This window comes from Trichechus manatus, unplaced genomic scaffold, assembly GCF_000243295.1.
Source record: "Trichechus manatus latirostris isolate Lorelei unplaced genomic scaffold, TriManLat1.0 scaffold00034, whole genome shotgun sequence".
NCBI classification, from domain to species: Eukaryota; Metazoa; Chordata; class Mammalia; order Sirenia; family Trichechidae; genus Trichechus; species Trichechus manatus.
In genome coordinates, this window is record NW_004443970.1 from 5,314,054 (window position 1) to 5,325,287 (window position 11,234).

Sequence of the window (11,234 nt, forward strand, 5' to 3'; positions counted from 1 at the left end):
TTAGAGCAGGAATCAGACAAGGATGCCCTTTATCACCACTCTATTTCAACACTGTGCTGGAGGTCCTGGCCAGACCAATTAGGCTAGAAAAAGAAATAAAGGGCATCTGAATTGGTAGGGAAGAAGTAAAAGTATCTCTATTTGCAGATGACATGATTTTATACACAGAAAACCACAAGGAATTCACAAGAAAACTACTGAAACTAATAGATTTCAGCAAAGTTTCAGGATACAAGATAAACATACAAAAATCAGTTGGATTCTTTTACACCAACAAAGAGAACCTCAAAGAGAAAATCACCAAATCAATACCATTTACAATAACCCCCAAGAAGATAAAATACTTAGGAATAAATCTAACCAGAGACATAAAAGATCTACACAATGAAAACTACAAGACAGCACTGCAAGAAACTAAAAGAGACGTGCATAAGTGGAAAAACATACCTTGCTCATGGATAGGTAGACTCGACATTATGAAAATGTCAATGCTACCCAAAGCAATCTACAGCTACAAGGCAATCCCGATCCAAATTCTACTGGTATTTTTTTAATGATTTGGAGAAACAAATCACCAACTTCATATGGAAAGGGAAGAGGCCCTGAATAAGTAAAGCATTACTCAAAACGAAGAACAAAGTGGGAGGCCTCACACTACCAGATTTTAGAACCTATTATACCACCATTGTAGTCAAAACAGCCTGGTACTGGTACAATAAAGATATATAGATCAATGGAAAAGAATTGAGAATTCATATGTAAATTCATACACCTGATATATGATAAATTCATACAGCTGATATATGACAAAGCCCCAAAGTCCATTAACTGGGGAAAAGACAGTCTCTTTAACAAATGGTGCTGACATAACTGGATTTCCATCTGCAAAAAACTGACAAAAGACCCATACCTCACACTATGCACAAAAACTAACTCAAAATGGATCTAAGACTTAAATATAAAATTGAAAATGATAAAGATCATGGAAGAAAGAATAGGCACAATGCTAGGAGCCCTAATACATGGCATAAACACAATACGAACCATAAGTAACAATACCCAAGCACCAGAAGAGAGACTAGATAACGGGGAGCTCCTAAAAATCAAACACTTATGCTCATCAAAAGACTTCACCAAAAGAGCTAAAAGACAACCTACAGACAGGGAAAAAAATTTTGGCTATGGCAAATGTGATCAACGTCTAATCTCTAAAATCTACAAGATACTGCAAAACCTTAACAACAAAAAGACAAATAACCCAGTTAAGAAATGGGCAAATTATATGAACAGGCACTTCACTAAAGAAGATATTCAGACGGCTAACAGACACATGAGGAAATGCTCATGATTAATAGCCATTAGAGAAATGCAGATAAAAACTATGATGAGGTATCATCTCACCCCAATAAGGCTAGCATTAATCCAAGAAACACAAAATAATAAATGCCAGATAGGTTGTGGAGAGACTGGAACACTTACACAGTGTTGGTGGGAATGTAAAATGGTACAACCACTTTGGAAATCTATTTGGCATTTCCTTAAAAAGCTAGAAATAGAAGTACCATAAGATCCAGCAATGTCACTCCTCTGAATATATCCTAGAGAAATAAGAGCTGTCACATGAATAGATATATGCACAGCCTTGTTCATTGCAGCACTGTTCACAATAGCAAAAAGATGGAAACAATGTAGGTGTCATCAACAGATGAATGAATAAAGAAATTATGGTGTATCCACACGATGGCATACTATGCAACGATAAAGAACAATGATGAAGCCGTCAAACATAACATGGAGGAATCTGGAGGACATTATGCAGAGTGAATTTAATCAGTCACAGAAGCACAAATATTGTATAAGACCACTATTATAAGAACTCAAGAAAAGGTTTAAATGCAGAAGACAACGTTCTTTGATGGTTACAAGGGTGAGGAGGTAGAAAGAGGGTTATTCTCTAACTAGGTAGTAAACAAGAGTTACCTTAGGTGAAGAGAACTGCAGCACACACTACAGCGGAAGTCAGCACAACTGGACTAAACCAAAGCTAAGAAGTTTCCTGAATACAGTCAAACACTTTGAGGGACAGAGTAGCAGGGGTACGGATCTGGGGACCATGCTTTTAGGGGACATCTAGGTCAATTGGCATAACAAAGCTTATTAAGAAAATGCTCTGCATCCTACTTCAGTGAGTGGCATCTGGGGTCTTAAAAGCTTGCAAGCGGCCATCTAAGATGCATCATTGGTCCCAACCCACCTGGAGTAAAGGAGAATGAAGAACAAAAAAGACACATAAACCAGAGAAAGGGCCACATAAACCAGAGAGTTTATCAGCCTGAGACCAGAAGAACTAGATGGTGCCTGGCTACCACCAATGACCACCCTGACAGGAAACACAACAGAGAGTCCCTGATGGAGCAGGAGAAAGGTGGGGTGCAGAACTCTAATTCTAGTAAGAAGACCAGACTTAATGGTCTAACTGAGACTGGAGGAACCCTGGAAAGCATGTCTCCCAGATTCTCCATCAGCCCAGAACTAAAACAATTTCTGAAGCTAACTCTTCAGACAGGGATTAGACTGGACTATGGGACGCAAAGTGATACTTGTGAGGAGTGTGCCTCTTAGCTCAAGCAGGTACAAGATACTTAACGGGCAGCTTCTGTCTGAAGATGAGATGGAAAGGCAGACAGGGTTGGGAGCTGGTTGAATGGACATGGGGAATCAGGTGTGGAAGGGAAGAGTGTGCTGTCACACAGTGGGGAGAGCACTTTTGGTCACATAGCAGTGTGTGTGTAAATTTTTGTATGGGTGACTAACTTTAAATGTAAACTTCATTTAAACTACAACAATTAAAAAAAAGCAAAAAAAAAAAAAAAATCCGAATTGAAAAAAAAAAAATCAGTCTCCTCAACCATCTTCAGGAAATTAAAGTTACATTTGAACACATATTTTTCTGAAAGTCCGTGTATTAGGTGTTCAAAAAGTTTAGGCACATACAAAGATATAAACATAAAAATACTCAAGCAGTACTATTTTTCCTTTTTACTATACAAAAGCTAACTTAATAGACCATTAATTGATATTTTAAACAAACATGAGCTAAGCATCTATTAAATTCTAGATCATGTGAGAGTTTTTAAATATTGAATGGAAATATGCAAGATAGATTACCATGTAGTCTATAGTAAAATAAGAACAGATATTATTACCATTAGCTTATTTACCAAGTATTATGAACTAGTCTCTATGGTAAGTTCAGTGCATGTATTAACTCACATAGTCTATGAAATAAATTATGGTTCACATTTTTCAGATAACAAAACTGAATTCCAGAGAAGAAAGGTAACTTGCTCCAGGTCACAGAGCTATTAACTGGCAGTACTGGGAATAGAAACCAAATAATCTGACAGATGTCTTAACTACTGTATTTGTCTGTGTCCTTTAATAAGAGTAGGAAAAATACACCTCTAAAAGTGAGCTACAGATACCATGAATTCTATGTAAAATGGACGGTGGACAAAGTTAGGTGAGAAGTCAAATCCATCTTCACTTGGATGGAGCAAGTCAAGAAAGAAATTATGCAAGATACAACTCTAGCTCCAGGACTTGAAAGATGAGTTAGTGTCCATGAGGCAGATCAGCTGGCAGGAACAGGGGACAGTATTTGTTGAGGGAGTAACTTGAGGAAATGACTCAAGTATAAAGTAATCTGGCATCACAAGGATCAGCAGATAGTTCAGTAGGGCTGGAGAGTATGGTACAATGGAGGTAGAGAAAGGAGAGAGAGAATAACAGTGGTCTGAGAAGGAGAAAGGCTGCAGAGATAGCTGGCAAAGCATATGCCAAACTATCATAAGTATATGTTATATTGTGTAACTTCAAAGATCTTGTGACTAGTTAATGGTCTGAGACACTTGGATCTAAATATCTAAACAAATACTAAAAACAGATTCCTGTATTCTAAGCCAAATCGATTCACTCAGAATTTACAGGTGGCACTGCCCAGGACTTTGTATTTTAACAATTTTCTTATGTAATTTTTCAGCATAACCTAGTTTGAAAATCACTACTCTTAAATATGTTTAAGAGTATTCTCCAGGCCCTTCTACCGATTTATATTGTGAAAAGATCACATGAAACACAAACCAGAAAAAGAAAGGGAATTTGTCTTTGCTCAATTTTGAGAATCACAATAGAAATGTCTACAGGATCCAGGACGGCAGCATTTATGAGTAAAGAAAGCCAGGTGTAAGAGAAGTGAGTATACAATGCTCCCAGATTGGAAGAAGCCACTGCTATTCAGCTCCAGGTGATTGTTGTCTTGCTGGCATGTTGGTTCAGTTTTATATGTGTGTATAATCTTTAAATGCTTAATTGATAGCCAATTAAAATAAAAACAAACACTGTTGCATCTATGGACTAGTTTCTGGCTGCAGGTTATCTTTTTAAACTTGTAGTCGAACGCATTTATATCCATTACTTTTTATGAAATAAGGAAGAACACCAAATGATGGCTTCACTTTATTTTCAACCCCACTATGATATAATTCAGCGAACATATGATATGCTTGAAGCACTCACTCACCGATGCCAAGAAATTTGGAAGACAGCTTCTTGGCCAACTGATTAGAAGAGATCCATATTCGTGCCCATTCCAAAGAAAGGATATCCTACAGAATGTGAAAATCATCAAACAACATCACATGCAAGTTTATAATTATGTAGAAGATATTCAAATACGGTTACAGCACTACATTGAGAGGAAACTGCCAGAAATTCAAGCCAGATTCCGAAGAGGATAAGAAATGAGGGATATCATTGCTAATATCAGGTGGATCTTGGATGAGAGCAGAGAATACCAGACAGATGTTTACCTGTGTTTTATTGACTATGCAAAGGCATTCGACTGTGTGGATCATAACAAATTATGGATAACATTACTTATTCAATCTGTATGTTGAGCAAATAATCTGAGAAAAGAGTAGATGAAGAATAATACAGCATCAGGGTTAAAGGAAGACTCATTAATAACCTTTAATATGCACATGACACAACCTTGCTTGCTGAAAGCGAAGGGAACTTGAAGCACTTACTAAGGAAGATACAAGACTACAGCCATCAGTATGGACTGCATCTCAACATGAAGAAAACAAAAATCCTCACAACGGGACCAATAAGCAGCATCATGATAAATGGAGAGAAGATTGAAGTTGTCAAGGATTTCAGTTTCCTTGGATCCACAATCAATGTCCATGGATGGGAAGCAGCAGTCAAGAAATCAAATTATGCATTACATTGGGCAAATCTGCAGTAAAAGACCGTCATAAAGAGTTAAAAAGCAAAGATGTCTCCTTGAGGACTAAGGTGAACTTAACCCAAGACATGACATTTTCAATTACCTCATCTGCAAGAGAAAGCTAGATAATGAATAAGGAGACCAAAGAAGAACTTATACCATTGAACTATGATGTTGGCAAAGAATCCTGAGTACCATGGACTGCCAGAAGAATGAACAAATCTGTCTTGGAAGAAGCATAGTCAGAATGCTCTTTAGCAGCAAGGATAATGAGACTTTATCTCTCTTACTTTAGACATGTTATCTGGGGAGACCAGCCCCTGGAGAAGAACATCATGCTTACTAAAGTAGATGGTCATTGAAAAAGAGGAAGACCCTCAATGTGTTGGATTGACACCAGTGGCTGCCACAATGGGTATAAACATAGAAGTGATTGTCAGGATGGCACAGGACCGGGCAGTGTTTTGTTCTGCTGTGCATGGGGTTGCTATGAGTCAGAACCAACTCGAATACACCTAACGACAACATCATGATATAATCATAATTTACTTCTGGATAGATACCAATGTATTAAATCCCCAAATAAGCTTCTAAGTTTTAATATGCATTTAGTCAATGGTGACTTAGATCTTTGTCATTAATACTGTGCCCTTCCACCCTTTCCCTTAGTATCACTCTCTTGGCCAGAAATCTGAAGACTAGAGCACTATTTAGTATGTGATAGTGATCCCATGTTCGGACATTCTAAAACTATCAAATTTGATGTTGATAATCAATTTCCTTTCTTAATGAAGGACATTAAATGAAATAATCTAACCACTTACATTCCCTGGATGTTAATTAAATTAATGACTAATTTCTCTCCGTCTTTCATTGTGACCAGAGATATGTACAAGCCCGTTTCTTCAAACAATGACTCTCTGACCTATTAATCTTAATAACCAACAAACTAAACCCATTGCCATCCAGTCAATTCTGACTCATAGTAATCCTATAGGACGAGAATAACTGTCCCATAGAGTTTCCAAGACTGTAAATCTTTGCAAAAGCATACTGCCACATCTTTCTCCCGTGGGGAGGCTGGTGAGTTCGAACCTCTAACCTTTATGTTACTGAGTACTTAGCAACTGCACCACCAGGGCTCCTAACAGTACCTGCCAAATGGCTATTTTCCATTTGTCACGTACAGTGGTTAAGAGCTCTGCTGCTAACCAAAACGTCGGCAGTTTGAATCCACCAGGTGCTTCTTGGAAACTCTATGCGGGCAGTTTTACTCTGTCCTATAGTATTGCTATGAGTCAGAATTGACTCAAAGGCAATGAGTTTGGTTTTTGGTTTTTGGTTATGTTACTTATGATAGCAACTTTGGCCTTTTGTGACAAATATCTCCAGTTTTTCCCTTCGAATCTACTCTCTTTCATATACCTTACTCTCCATGCCAGTTGGTCCCCTCCCCTTACCTTCTGACGAATGGGGAATTCCTGAAGGATTTCTAAAGTAGAAAAGCATGAGAGTGAGGCTGGGACTTATTTTCCTAGCATCCTATCTGAGGCTTCTACATCCTTCACTGAAATATACAACTCCTCCCACTGTGTCCTTTTCTTCATAATTGCTACACAGATTATGGTCCAGGGACCAGTAATGATGAAAGCATCTAGGAATTTTTATTAAGTTTATTAAACTCAACTTTAAAAATGGAGCTTGCATTTTGTTTGCCTTTTTATTTCACTTTTCTAGTAATTTATTTTTATTATATTTTGTAATACAAAAGTTATGTTTATTAAGGTTTGGAAATTAAATAAAACAAACAAAAACAGAATTCAGGCCTTTCCCACAGATAAAGTTTAGATAAGGCCAGATTTGTTGTTGATCCATTAGGTTTTCCTTGGCTGATTTTTGGAAGTAGGTCACCAGCCCCTTTCTTCTTAGACTGTCTTAGTCTGAAAGCTCCACTTAAATCTGTCTAGCGTCATAGTAATACGGTTCCATTGACAACACATACATAGCAAGCCTCCGTTGACAGACGGGTGTGGTTGTGCATTAGATGCATTTGCTGGAACTCTAACCTGAGTCTCCTCCATGAAAGTGAGAATTCTACCACTGAACCACCAATGCCTTCGTATAGGCCAGAATGACTAAGTAAAAATGCAGTGCACTCAGTTACATTTGCATTTCAGATAAACAATGAATACTATGTTTTTTCTTTTTAGCGTAAATCTATCTCAAATATTGTGTTTTATCTGTGAATCCTAACACAGATAGTTTGAGAAGCGCTACTCTGCATTATTCTCTCCTCTAAACTCTGATATGCACTTCCAAGACCTGTCCTTTTGGACATACAGGTGGTTACAGCTCGAATGTTAACAGCAGGGGCCTGCACCAACCCTGTGGTTTTCCAACATCATGCCCATACCTTTTCAGAAGTTCTTTCATAAAATTCCCCTTTGATTTTCCTGATTTGAGTGAGCTATCTCTACCTTGCTGGGACACTGACTGATATATCTTCCCTACTAAATTCTTCTGAGAATTTCTAAATCCCAGTATTCACTGCTTTCTGCGGTTTTGTCAGTAGAATCCACCTCCTCAGTACTGCCACATTGTATGCCCCAATGTCTTGAGAAAGAATCAAACAGCTACTGGATGCCTAATTTGGGGAAGACAAGAGCCATTAAGCTGCCAATCAGCATTATCTAGATGGCTGCATCTGGATACCTGGTTCCTCAACTTTTTCTTTCCCTCTGGCTAACTGCTTTCAATATGTTGTTTACTTGCTCTCAGACTCTTGACACAACCTTTTCGTAATTGCCCTAATTCACCTCCTGAAACTTTGCAATGTGGAAAAGGAATAAACTTGCTGTGAACTAACAGTTGCCACGTATGACACTAAGCACTCTCACTTTCCGTTCTTAGCAGTGTGCCCTTTATCAAAACAGATTCCAGACCACCCCAAACAGCAATTGTTTCACTTTCACCAAAGAATGTCACAACACTCAGCTTAAAAGTTCTTTGCTCGCCTCCTTATAAGACATCTAGTTCTACTATAAGGAAATTCATCTTAGACAGTGCGTTAAGTTGAGCTGCTTCCTTGTAACTTCCAAATATTACTTCCAATTCTGCCCTCATGGGTAGTGAGAGTATGTGTGTCCTCTCTTATACCTGACGGTCCTTCATACCATCAACATTTATCTGTGGCTAAAAACAATTATGCCATTGTATTAGATATTCTCAAGTACAATATATTCTTATGACTCAGTAGCATAAAGATACTATACAGACATACACACACATAGCAAAACATGCTTTCTATAAAAACCATACAATCCTGCTTTAAAATCCTAGTACTCAGTTATCTGATGCCTCTACAAATATTCTTTAAGCAAGTAAATAGTTATTTCCTGGTTTTGAGTAAAATACTATTCCAGGAATTAGAAGATAATAACACATGCATTTGGAGTGAAATACAAGTCTGCCACATATTGGCAGCAAGATCATGAACAAGCTATTTAATCATCTTATAATTGGTAGGTACTTTTTTTTTTTAAATTGTGGTGAAAATATAAAGAACAAAACATACACAACAATTTCTACATGTATAATTCAGTGACATTGATTACATTCTTTAAGTTGTGCAACCATTTTCACTATCTTTTCCAAATCATTTCATCACTAATGTAAACTCAATGCCCCTAAGCAAAAATTCCCCCTTTCACACTCCCTTTCACCCCTCAGAGCTGCTGATAATGGGAAGACTTCATCTATCTTTATGGCTGAGTGATATTCCATCGTATCTGTATACTGTATTTTTATCCATACGTGTGTCCATTGTTTTCGCTTTTGGCTATTGTGCAAAGTTCTGCAATGAACATTGATGTACAGGTTTCTGTTTGCATCTCTGCTGTTAATCCTTCTGGGTATATACCTAGTATTGGAATTGCTGGCTCTTATAGTAGTTTATGATATTGAGCATCTCTTCCTGTGCATGTTGGCCATTTGAAAATTTTCTTTGGTGAAATGTCTGTTCCAGTCTCTTGTCCATTTTTTGACAGGGTTATTTGTCTTTCTGTTAAGTTGTTAGATGCAACACTCTTAGCACAGTATTACTAACAGGACTCATTTATATTTTTGTTAATCTTGTGATGTTACCATTCATTTTTTATACTGCCTCATATGTTCCAGGAAGACTGCAAGATAAAATGTATTATTTATATCTTTAAATATGTTGTTGTATTTCATACATACAAATGTGCATAGATTTTTTCGAATGTATGGACGTGTGAGCATCTACATTAACCTCCTAATGGCATCATTGACAGTGTGGTTAGATCATGATCATGTAATGGTAAAACATAACTAATGATGTTGGTAAAAGAGAGGGCAGACTACTTGCTCGTACAGTGACATCTCTTTTGTGTTTGCTTTTGTTTATATGACTACTTTATTTCAAGAAAAAGATATCATACTGAAAGCTTAACATTGCTTAGTTAGTAGCAGTTCAGGAAACAGTTTCATTTAGAAATACCTATCACTGTTGTTGTTAGGTGTCATCGAGTTGTTTCGTACTTATAGCGACCCTGTGTACAACAGAACAAAACGTTGCTCTAACCTGCACCATCCTCACAATCATTGCTATGCTTGAGTCCACTGTAGCAGCCACTGTGTCAACCCATCTCGAACGTCTTCCTCTTTTTCCCACTGGATGCTGAATATTCTTCCTCTTATTTGTAACTCCCCATCCCCAATAATTATTTTTCTAAGGGAGGAAGGGAAAGATGTATTGGTCAAAAATAGAATATGGCTTCGGCAGGGGAACAAACATGTGGAATATATTTTTTCTTAAACTCACCATAATTTTCTCTCACTCCTATGCCTTGACACAAGCTTTGACAAGTGAAGAAAGTGTCAGTATTGGTTTACAGTCATGTCTTTTTCTAAATAGGGTGTCACAAATGTAAGTGCCTTAAAGACAAGAGTTGGATCTTATTTGTGATACCACTGCCAACCATTCTGGCACCTAGTGGGATAATACATTTTTTTTTTAAATATCTATGTTTGTATTAGTTCCCTTGCACTGTCGTAACAAATTACCACAGACTGGGAGGCATAAAAAGACAAATATTTATTCTCACACAGTTCTGAAGCCTCGACATCTGAAATCAAGGTGTCAGCAGGGTCATGCTCCCTCTGAACGATCTAAAAGAATCAGCTCCATGCCTCTCTCTTAGCTTCTGGTAGTTGTCCACAGTCCTTGGTGTTCCTTGGCTTATACATGCGTATCCCCAATCTCTGACTCCTTCACATGGCATTCTCCCTGTGTCTCCTCTGTGTCCGAATTTCCCTTTTCTTATAAGGACATTACTAGATTTAGAACCCACCTTAATCTAATAATGGAACCCTGGTGGCACAGTGGTTCAGAGCTCAGTTATTAACCAAAAGGTCAACAGTTCGAATCCGCTAGCCACTCCTTGGAAACCCTGTGGAGCAGTTCTACTCTGTCCTATAGGGTCGCTATGAGTCGGAATTGACTCGATGGCAATGGGTTTAGTTTGGGTTTTTTTTTTCCTAATCTAAGACGACCTCATCTTAATTTGATTATATCTACAAAGATCTTATTTGTAAATAATATCACACTTACAGGTTCTGTGTGACCATGAATTTTGGGGGGACACAACTGAACTCAGTACAAAGTTACTACTACATAATGACCTCATTTATTCATTCATTCATCCATTCATTCTTCAGGTGCTACTGATTGCCTATCACATTCCCATGTACTGTTCAATCCTCCAATTATGCTGCTCTCATCCTCCAAACTGCTGTTAATGAGTCTCTAAAGTTTTAATCTGACATTGCCATCCCCATGTTTAAATCACTTAATGAATATGTAACACCTACAAAATAAAATATATAGTTTCCAAAGAGTCAAATATGCTACCCTTCATAA